At 33.4% G+C, this 10140-nt stretch overlaps 1 non-coding gene across 1 annotated transcript; it reads right to left on the bottom strand.

Annotated features, from left to right (window-relative positions):
• Window positions 1–7155: 7155 nt before the first annotated feature.
• Window positions 7156–7262, bottom strand: LOC122096967. The gene has a single exon (XR_006145452.1). It is a non-coding gene; the product is annotated as a U6 spliceosomal RNA (small nuclear RNA).
• Window positions 7263–10140: the final 2878 nt, after the last annotated feature.

The raw sequence follows: 10140 nt of genomic DNA, 5'->3' as shown, positions 1-10140 counted from the left end.
ACTTGAAAGTGTTAGTAGAAACTCAGTTTTACCTTAAAGCTTACCGTTCCCTAACCCTAAGCCTAAACGGAATTAGGAAAGTAAACTTAAACCTAGAACTAATGGCCTTTGGAGTCTAAAAGCCACACAAATACATTTGTTTTTATTCATCCTAACTTCAACTCATCTTTCTAAAAATAGTTTGTAGTTTCACTCATTATCTTGTCTTTATTGTAACCCTAACCCTAACTGGAATATTGATGTTAACCCTCACCCAAATCATACTCTAATCGTAATATTATTAGCAGTTTTCCATTTCACATTCATCCTAATTCTAACTCTACTTGTTATTCTAAGATTTACTTTCACTTTGACCCTAAATTTTCCATTTCCCTAATGTTTACAGTAAGCCTAGCTGGAATTAAAAACCTAACTTTCACCTTAATAATAATCCAATTCTAATGCTTAAGAAAAATACTCTAGTTTTTAATCATTCTAATGAATATTCCAGTTTTCACTCTGGAAATGAGTTTCAGTTTGCCCTAATTCACGCAAATTTTCTGACTCTACCTCGAAAGTTATGTTGTTCCCTAACATGAGCCATTATATTACTTGTCTTCAAATTCTCTTACCAGGTTTCCATTGATTCTACCTTTTCCTGAACCACTGTATCTGAAAACAGTTTCAGATTTTCTTACCATCTAGTCCATTACTTAACGCTAACTCTCAACATAAACCTGACTGGAAAACTCTCATTAATCACAAGAATGATCACTGAGGAGTAAATATAATGATAATGTTCTAGTTACTATTCAGCCTCACATATTTGCTTTTACTTGTTAGTGAACACAATTTTATACTAAAAGCTTTCTTATTCATAACAGTAAATATAATCAGTAAATATAATAAAAAAAATACTGACCCTAATCTTAATCCAAATTATATGACAATACTAACACACAAGTACACTAGTTTTCATTCATCCTTCCAAACATAGGTTACAATTTTTCCAATATCTTAGTCATTTTCTAACCCTAAACTTAATTTTTCTTAACTGGAACATTGAGAATAACCATCAGCCTAATTGTAAGTAGATTCTAATATTAAAAGCAATACTTTAGTTTACATTCATTCTAATTCTTATCAGGCTTATATTAAAATTTACCTTCAATTGGACCCTCATTTATTTTCTCCTTCACTCCATGGCTGGAATCCTAACCATAACCTTGACACTAATCGTATCCCAATTCTAAAATGTATGAAAAATGCTCGTTTTGTGCAAGCCTAACTGAAATTCCACTGGTAATTCTTGAAATAAATTGCAGGTTTTTGGTAAACCCTACGGATTTTTTCACTCTTAACTTTGAATGTATTTTGTTCCATAACAGGAATCATTATACCCATTGATCTCAAATCCTGATAATAAGAAATACATTGTATGTCCATTATCCCAGCTTTTCCTGAATTCCTGGAATCTGAAAAATAGGTTCACCTTTACTTAATATTTAACATTTCTTTTTTTTTCTTTTTGTCGGTCATGGGGCTTGCACTCTGGGCCAGGGCATGATTCCTGAGTTCTTTAGCTCAAGGTCTGCGTTCAACCAATTGAGCCATAGCACCGCTTTTGTGTTTTATGGTGGTTAATTTCAGATAAAAGTCTCATGGACTTTCCTGCCTCGGCTACCTTTGAGCTGCGGTCCTCAGAAAACAGCTTCCTGAGTGGCTAGGATAATAGGTGCGAGCCACTAGTTTAACCCATTTCTCTATCCTCAACACCGGTTAACCAGAAACCTAATGCAAATCACATTCGGAATTTAACACCAAATGGTTAATGTAAGGAAAATTGTTTAGATTCTATTCAATCGCACATTTTTTTGGCTTCTACTTCTAATTGGAAAACTAAAATTTACCTTAAAGCTTATCCTTCCCTAACCCTAACTGGAACAAAAAAGTATCTCACACTTTAAACCAAATTATATCTGAACGTTTGAAGTAACAGAGACTGGTTTTCAATCATTCTTGCCATTCATTCTTCTTAAAATATGTGGCAGTTTTACACAATGTCTTACATGTTTTTCTCATCCTAACCCCGCTCTAACTGTCACACCTTGCCTAATCCTAAACCTACATATAACGGAATCATCGTGTTAATAACAAGCCACTTTTTTCATATTTATCCTAACTCTTGCTCAGCGTGTAGGTCTAAATTTTACTTGCATTTTGAACATAAATTTTTAAATGTTTTTCTATTTCCTGTCAGGTTTTATTTTTTATTATTTTTTAAAAATTTTATTTTGTTGCAAAGATGCTTTAAAGAGGGATTAGTTACATGTATAAGGTAAGGATTACGTTTCTTGTTGAGCATTGTAACCCACTTCTTTCTTGTTCTCCCACTACCACATCCCTCGCCAATTCCTTTTCTCCTCCCTCCCCTTGGTGTAAACTTCATTTTCAACATAGTGTCTTGTGAGTATCATTGTTGCAATAGGTCATCATTTGATGAACCTAAATTTTCTATTTCTCTAATCCTAATTCTAATTCTGTCTGGGATCCTAACCTTAGCCATAATAATAATAATAGCTCAATTCAAAAGTTAACAAAAGATATTCAGGTTTTTGTTAATCCTATTAATTCACTGTACATCTTGAATTAACTTGCAGTTTAGCTTAAATCTTCCAAGTTAGTTTATATGTGCATATATGAAGATGTAATTTTATGTGAATAACAGAAGATCTTTTGAGGAAAGAGTAATGAGAAGGAAATAGAGGGAGTATAATCAAATATGTTAAATATATTATGGAACTGTCACTTCTGACAATTAATATCCATTAACAAAATAACTAAAAATTAATAAAGAACACTGCCTTCTAGTGTTCTTTAAGAAAGGCATGATCTGTCTTCTGAAAAAATAATCTCGTGTTAGATAAACATTTTTTATGCATAATTTATATTTTTGTCCAATTATTTAACTTAATGAATAAAAATTTATCGAATAAGGTTCCATGACAAAACAATATAAAACAGTTACTTAGCAATTGTTTCAGAAGAAGTTATTTTCATAAGTTTTAGGAAACAATGCTATTTCCCTACAAAGCAATCAATTAGTTTTACTAATCTATATTTGTAGTAAGTTTAGAGAACTTAATTGGCATGAAAAACAACTAACTCTACATCTTATTTCTTGAATGAGTGATATTTTAAACATTTTCTTTTATTCAAATAAATACTTAGGTTTATATTTCAAAATAAGTGCAATTTTATCTCATTTCAGAACTAGTATTTACCCTGCAATTAAATGTACTAGCATATTCAGGTATTTAAAAGCTAATTTTTTATGTTTTATATGTAGCTCTACATATTCAGAATGACATGATTTTTTATTCATAAATGTCTAACCTCAGATTTTTGCTTTATCAGTATAAATTGTCTCATGAGGTTGTAGTGAAAGCTCCAGTAACCAGAGTGGTCAAAACCATTTCCAGAGTTCTAAATTTTAAATCAAATCATTTTTAAGCTTTGATAATATCATTTATTGTCTCTTCAGAGCAGTTAAGCTAAAACAAATACTACTTTTTAAACATTTCACTCATATTGTAAAGAATATTAACATAGATCAAAAAGAGACTATTTCAGACTCACCATATTTGGTGATCTTAGTGGGAAGAATGTAGAGAGTAGAAGTTCCTTATACTCAATAAGTAGTTTTGGTTAAATTAAATCATATATCTGGATTTCCAATTTGGAGGTTAATGAAATGGAAACAGGAAAATAATAAAAAATACTTTGGGATCAACAGAAAAAGATATTTGTGCATGTACCCACAATTGCTTTATTAGTTTGTAGTTGAACACTGGACTTCGATTTATATCTTGGCTGTTGTTGTGAATAATGTGAATAACAATGAACTACAGATATATTTATGAGTTACCCAGAGAGAAATAATCACGCGATTGGTGGGTCAGATGATATTTCAACTTTGGATGTCTTTAGAAAACTGCATACTACTTTCTACAATGAGAACACTAACCTGTATTATGACCAAGAGTGTAGAAAATTTCCTTTTCTCCACAGTGTCGCCAGCCAACATTATTACCTTTTGAGTTTATTTAAATGGCAGGTTTTTACTGTGTGCAGTACCCAAGACTGGCCTTAGACTCAAATCCTTTTACTCCATCCTCCAATCACTTGGAATTACAAGCCTTTACCACCACACCTGGTTCTTTGGGTATTTTTGATGAGAGTTATAATAGTTAAGAAGTAATATCATAATAATTTTGAATTGCATTTCTCTAATGACTTCTGCTCACAAAGCATTAAGCCAGCATAGAAGTTGTATTAAATACAAATTTGTAAATCCACAGGCGATTTTCTGGGCTTTTTGGAAAACATGTCTATTCAGAACTTTTGTCCATTTTTAATCAAGTTTCTTGTTAATCTGATCTTTAATCTCTCTATAGAAAATCAATAATTAATTCATAGTAGTAGAAAGGAAAAAGATTAAGCAGCTCCAAACATTTTTAAATTTTTATTAACATATTTTTTAAATCATTTTCTGTTCACGCTTGAGACTATATAACTCAATGTAGTTAGACCTTTTACAAGGCTATATATATTTTATTTATTTTTCTTTGATTGTTCTTTCTGAAGGCTACATGGCTAATTTCACTTGGTTTCTTTCAGTCTCATGTTCTTCAGATTTCAAACTGAAGAATAAATGGAAGGAAGCAAACAAAAAATATAGTTCCCCTCATCTGACGATGCCTCTACAAGAATGAGGAAAGTGTTCATCCTTCTAAGGACCTATTATAGACTATCAAAAAGACATTTTATTCTTCTAGGTCTTCCTTATCTTTGCGATGTAACTTAAATGATGTAAAACACAACATACTGCTCAGATACTTCCATGTTTTATCAGTTTTGCACATTTTCATATGGATTTCACCTCAGTCTACAACATTCCCTCATTGTTCTGTCCCTGATATTTTTACACTATCATGACATAAGATAACCAGTTTGATTTACAGCATAAGAAGTTATACACCTGGCTTCCTTGGACGCAGAGCATGGTCAGTAGATATTAATTCTGGTTGCTCACACTACGTGTAATGGTTTCTGTACTACTTATCACATTCTTTTTAGTATTTTAAAAAGAATGGTGGCTAAACTCAAAGATCATTCATAGGTTTATGTTAAGTGTTTCACAAGTTTTATTCTCTTAATACTTAAGATAACATTTGCTATAATGCTAATGTTATTACCATTGTAGTGTTGGGAAAAATTGTAGTTAAAGACAGTAAGTGCATGGCCCAAAGACACACACAGTGAGGAAGGAAATGAGTCAAAGTTTCCAAAAGTCTTTCAGCAATACCAAAAAGGTGGGTAAAATCTCTCCATTCTTTATACTCTCAATTCAATATTCATATTGCCCAAGAAATAAGAGCGTAGCAAATATTGCCCATGGTGATTGTTTTCTGTCACATTTTGTCTTCAACACAGACTGCGTTGGTGACATTGGGTTATCATGCACAGAGCTGAGCTTATAAATTGATGTCCGAAGACAGCCAAATTTCTTCTGTCCCTCAGTTCCAATTTCTTTTTTAAAAAGTACTAAAACTTTTAAATATCATCACTTTCTATCTTTTAACAATCCCCAAACAAATTAAATTATCATAAAATCACTCCAAAAGGCTTTCAAATTAGGAGATGAAAAAACAGGCTCCCTTGAAGTAAATTTTCTTTTATTTTAAAAATTATTCTAAAAGCCTTGTTCTGGCTGGTCACACCTATAATCCTATCTACTCTGAATATTTGCTCAGGAGACTGAGATCTGTGGATAACACTTGGGAGCCAATCAGGGCCAAAAAAAACACGTCATGAAATTATTTTTCAAAAAGTTTAATGAATTAGCAAAGAGCCAGGAATTGAGATGTAGCTTATATCGTAGCTAGATAGTAAAAGCCTAGCAAGACCTTGAAGACCTGATTTTAAACTCTCAGCACGCCAATATACATGCATGGCGTGTGTTTACATGCACGCATGTGTTTGATTGTGCCGTGCCGCACTCACACACACACACACACACACACACACACACACACACACATTTATTCAAATTACCTTCATATCAGTGTTCTGCATTAATTTCTTTGTTAACGATATTATATGGGTAAAATAGAGGAAATAAACTCTTCCATCTCAGAGCATTTTATATGTTTTTTATTGTAATAATACTGTGCAGAGGGGTCACATTTACATGACAAGGAAACTAGTATATTTCCTAACAATCATTGTTAACTCCTCCTTTGTATTTCCCCTACCATCCCTTCCCTCCCACCTCCACAAGTACACTCCCCTCACCCTTCCTTCCTACGCCTAAATTGTAAAGTTCATTTTTCAACATAGTGTCTTGTGCATCTCATTGTTACAATGGGTCAACCTGTATCCCTATTTGAGCATTTTTTCCCTTCCCCTCCCCAAATTAGAGAAGCATACATACAAGATGTAAGTGCACCAACTTCAAATACAGAGAAAACAGGGGATATAGCATGGGGAGAAACATACAAAGAAACAAAAAAAAATGACATCGCACATTATAAGTACGTTAGAAACAATAGCAAGAAACAAAAAAATCCACTTGTGTCCCTATCTTGGGGTTCAATTTCTTTAACATCATCTTATCTGGATATATGCACATATCTTTTGAACTTTTCAGCTTATCCAAGACATATTTTCGTTATTGAAAATAAGGGAAATCATGGGACCTATATTTATTTGGACTTGGCTTACTTTACAAAATAATTTTTTTTCCAAGTCTTTCCATTTCCTATCAAATTGGGAGATGTCATTCTTTCTGATGGAGACATAGAATTCCATTGTGTATATATACCACATTTTCTTGATCCATTCATCTAATGGGGCATCTGGGTTGATTCCATATCTTAGCTATCGTAAATAATGTTGCAATAACCATAGTTGTGCTGGTAGTTTTAGTATGGTCTTGTTTATTATCATTTGGGTAAATCCCCAGAAGTGGGATTACTGTGTCATAGAGGAGTTTATGTGGAGTCTTTTGAGGAAACTCCATACTACTTTCCAAAGTAGTTGAACAAGTTTACACTCCCACCAAGAATGCAATATGGTTCCCTTGTGGCCACATACCTTTCAGCATCTGTTGTAAAAAATATGGAACGCTCCACGAATTTTTATGTCATCCTTGCGCCTGGGGTGTGCTAATCTTCTCTGTATTGTTCCAATGTTAGTGTATGTGATGCTAAATTGAGCATAAAACATTTTTTATATATAAAGTATAATTTTTATTGATTTTATTAAACTAGACAATTCAACAAAAAGTAAGTTCAAAAGAATTGTTGTGAAATTTTAAAATCATGTATTTCTTACATAAGCACACATTTAAGAATAAAATCAAGATAGACATGCCAAAAACAAAATAATTCTGGATATTTATTGTTCAAGAGATGTGTAGGAGGAGAAATTCAATTATTCTATACAAGGCACCTGTCAAAATGAACACTGCAGAAAGTGTTAAGGTTTGTTAAAAGTTTTAATGTTTTAAATATGCTTACTTTGGGGATTTTGCTTATATATGCCAAAAAATAGGACTATTTGGCAAGTATAAAACTTTTCTATAAAGTATTTAAGATTTATGGTAGCAGACATTAAGCATTAAGTATGTACATTTCAGAGTTTATGGAAACTTTATTAATGAGGACTTGCAAAGTCTTTGTGTAAAGAAGCAGAGTGAAGAGTTAAGACTTTAACTACACAGTTTCTGTTAAAACTTTAGGGATTCCTTACTTTATTTATTAGCAAAGAATAAATGATGATATAAGCCATAATGTACACATATATGTTACTATTCACACACATACATATACACATGTATACATGCACACATGGAGAAAGACACATAATTACAGCCAACATAAGTTTCACCAGTTATTGAATATGCCTAAACGGAATACTTGGAACAATATGTGTTGAAGATGTATTTGTCTCTAAGAGTTCTTTTACCACTCCTCTTATCTCTTAAAACTGGTAGTTTTAGAGAGATTTGACTTACAAAATGCTGTACAAGTGATAGCAAGTCAATTGGGTATAAGTCATATGGTGTTTCCCTTCTTCTCACGGAATTCTTAGTCTTGTAGACACTCTCAACAACCAAAGTAGCAAGAGAATACCCTGGTAAAGAGTAAAGTTATAAGGCTTTAAATGGCATCTTTACTTGAGCTCTTTTTCCAACAGCCAGCATGAATTCCTAGGCAGATGTGTGAATCCTCAGAAAACTGGACTCTACATATACATTTAACTCCACTCATGATAATCAGTGGACAGAACAGATAATGAATAATCCAGAAGAGAGCTCCCAAAAAGCTCTACAAACACTAATGGTAAACATGGTAAATGAAAAGATTGAAAACCTGCAATGGACTCTGTGTGATCATGATAGGGAGAGAGAGGAGGCAAACCAAAGATCAAAACAGGAAGCTCATGGGCGTGAGGAATCTACTCAAAGATACATAAAGGAATTGCCTGAGCAGTTTGACTACACTCAAAAAGAAATAAAGGAATTGTGTGAGCAGGCTGAGATCAATCAAAGAGAACTACAGGAATTGCATGAAGGTGAGGAAGCTAATCAAAGAGTAATACAGAAAATGAGAGAGCGGGATGAGAATAGACAGAGATCACTAGAGGCATTCATGCAATCCATAAACAGAGAGCTGAAAGAAGTCAGGGAGTCCACAAAGAGAATGCTGAATGGATCCCAACAGAAGAAATGGGAGCCCAAGGAAACCATAACTAATCAACTAAGTTTTTTGAGAATAAACACTGAACACTAAATTAAGGAAGTAAAGAATTTCATACAAGATCTAAAACAAAGATCCAACAAAGAATTTGAAGCCATAAAAGCCCAACAACTATAAGGAAATAAAAAAAAGTAGAAAGTCTGGATAGTGGGATAGACCATGCAGAAGACTGAATCCTGAGGATAGAAGACAGCCTAGATATTATAGAGAAAGAACATACAACCATCCAAGACAAATCCAAGAAATATGATAGATCTATTCAACATTCAACCCTTGGAAGACACCATTACAAGGCCTAATCTGAGGAAAATGTGTGTAGAGGAGCACCTAGAGCCAGAAGTCAATGGTCTAGGAAATTTGTTTAACAAGATCCTAGGAGAGAACATCCCAAACATGCAAAAAGTTAGGCCTATTCAGATACAAGAAGCTTTTAGAACTCCCAATAGACCAGACCAGAACAGGATATCCCATTGTCACATTATAATATGCACAGGATCAATTCAGACCCAGGAAAAGATCCTTAAAGTTGTCATGGAGAAAAGATCAATCACCTGTAAAGGGAAACCAATTAGAATCACCTCAGATTTCTCAGCAGAGACAATCAAAGCAAGAAGAGCCTAGAATGATGTAAGCCATGCCATAAAGACAAGCATGGGTCAACCAAGAATAATTTACCCAGCTATACTCTCCTTAATAATCGGAGGTCAAATAAAACACTTCCATGGCAAAGAAAAATTGAAACTATATATCTCTACCAAACCAGCCCTACAAAAGAATCTTAAAGATGTCCTACACAGAGAAAACCAACAAGACCACAATAAAGGCCAAGAAACAGCACCCAAACTGAGAATCCAAGAACCATAAGAATACAGTTGCGGCAGCCCCTAACAAGTTGGATAAAATGACAGGAACTCCCAAATACCTCTGAGTTCTATCTCTTAACATTAACGGACTTAATTCTCCAATTAAGCAACAAAGTGTGTCTACTTGGATTAAAAAGCAAGATCCTTCTATCTACTGCCTTCAGGATTCACATCTTGGCCACAAAAACAAACATTTTCAATTATAAAGGCTAGAACAAAATCTACCAAGCAAATGGTCCCCATAAACAAGAAGGAGTTGCAATCCTAATATCAGATAAAATAGACTTTTAATTAATATTAGTGAAAAGTTCGGTACATACTAATTAAGGGATTACCCCTTCAGGAGGATATTACAATTCTAAATATCTATTTGCCAAAAAATGGAGCACCCAAATTTATCCAAGAAACACTATTTTCCCTCAAATCCCACATAGATCCAAAGACATTAATTGTTGGGGACTTTAACACAGAAC

The sequence above is a fragment of the Dipodomys spectabilis genome, unplaced genomic scaffold (assembly GCF_019054845.1).
Source record: "Dipodomys spectabilis isolate Male_0828 unplaced genomic scaffold, ASM1905484v1 ptg000408l, whole genome shotgun sequence".
Lineage (NCBI taxonomy): Eukaryota > Metazoa > Chordata > Mammalia > Rodentia > Heteromyidae > Dipodomys > Dipodomys spectabilis.
The sequence above is the reverse complement of the archived record's forward strand: the minus strand, read 5'-3'. Positions and strand labels throughout refer to the sequence as shown.